The 1,659-nt window shown below is 34.5% G+C and overlaps 1 long non-coding RNA gene across 1 annotated transcript; it reads right to left on the bottom strand.

The window, feature by feature from the left end:
- Window positions 1-473: 473 nt before the first annotated feature.
- On the bottom strand, window positions 474-1,170 carry LOC113472979. The gene is made up of 2 exons (XR_003395087.1): window positions 961-1,170; window positions 474-642 (listed from the first exon to the last, which is right to left on the bottom strand). It is a non-coding gene; the product is annotated as an uncharacterized LOC113472979 (long non-coding RNA).
- Window positions 1,171-1,659: the final 489 nt, after the last annotated feature.

Here is a 1,659-nt window from a genome sequence, read left to right on the forward strand (position 1 = left end):
CGAATTTAGACCCTCGGACGTCCTTGATCTTTGCCCCTTTACTGTGGGGCGGACACCGAAATGGATACGGCCCTGCTCATGGGTTATTACTTCATTAGTGTTTCCTTGACCTTAATGACCATGGTCTTCTTCCCTTGTCTTTGCTAGGCTGGCAAATGATTGTGTACCTGGATCCGACCCTTCTAGGACACTTCACAATGAAATTTAGATCCTGCGTTTTCTGTCACTTCCCTGGTAAAGTCAGATCATGTGTTTTCAACTCCTGTTTTCTCTATCTTTTTTTCTACACTCATTTCTTCACCTTTCAAAGTCATAATTCCTCACTTGTCTTGTGCATTTTTACTTTCTATTATTTCACCTTGTGACCTTGTGTTTGGTTTTATCCATTTTCTCGTGATTCTATCAGTTTCGCCTTCATTCCTGCGTAAGCACCACTTAGATTTTATTTTATACTTCCTCACTTGTCTTGTGCATTTTTACTTTCTATTATTTCACCTTGTGTTTGGGTTTTATCCATTTTCTCGTGATTCTATCAGTTTCGCCTTCATTCCTGCGTAAGCACCACTTAGATTTTATTTTATATCATAGTTTATTTGTACATAACTTTTTCAACTTGAGAGATCAGCCACTCAAAAATACCGCCTGTTATGTCCAGGCTGTTTAGAGGTATGACATGACATAATATACATATCATATTATCATGATTATGATTACTTGATTGCCAACTGATACATAAATTACAGTAATCATTTATTCCAAGTTTCTGCAAAATCAAAATTACCTCTCTTGTTAAAACCGTGGCTGGTCGAGTCCCTCATTTTAATGTCTACCTAAATAGATTCATTTTACTTACACACCCCTAAAGAAAGATGGCATTTTCTTTCGGAAAAGACAATATTTTTTAAACAAATGTTTATCATTAGAATTTCTACTTAAGAAAAAGAAAAGGGTTCTGTTGACCTGTTATGTGCAGGCTGTTTAGAGGTATGACATGACATAATTTACATATCATATTATCATGATTACTTGATTACCAACTGATACATAAATTACGGTAATCATTTATTCCAAGTTTCTGCAAAATCAAAATTACCTCTCGTTAAAACCGTGGCAGATCGAGTCCCTCATTTTAATATCTACCTAAATAGATCTTATCATTTTACTTACACACCCCTATTTGGTTTTATCCATTTTCTCGTGATTCTATCAGTTTCGCCTTCATTCCTGCGTAAGCACCACTTGGATTTTATTTTATATCATAGTTTATTTGTACATAACTTTTTTAACTTGAGAGATCAGCCACTCAAAAACACCGCCTGTTATGTCCGGGCTGTTTAGAGGTATGAAATGACATAATATACATATCATATTATCATGATTACTTGATTGCCAACTGATACATAAATTACAGTAATCATTATTTATTCCAAGTTTCTGCAAAATCAAGATTACCTCTCTTGTTAAAACCGTGGCTGGTCGAGTCCCTCATTTTAATATCTACCTAAATAGATTCATTTTACTTACACACCCCTAAAGAAAGCTGGCATTTTCTTTCGGAAAAGACAATATTTTTTAAACAAATGTTTATCATTAGAATTTCTACTTAAGAAAAAGAAAAGGGTTCTGTTGAAATCATGAATTTGAAAGCGAATTTCAGCC

Source organism: Diaphorina citri, unplaced genomic scaffold (assembly GCF_000475195.1).
Source record: "Diaphorina citri unplaced genomic scaffold, Diaci psyllid genome assembly version 1.1 scaffold11417, whole genome shotgun sequence".
NCBI classification, from domain to species: domain Eukaryota; kingdom Metazoa; phylum Arthropoda; class Insecta; order Hemiptera; family Psyllidae; genus Diaphorina; species Diaphorina citri.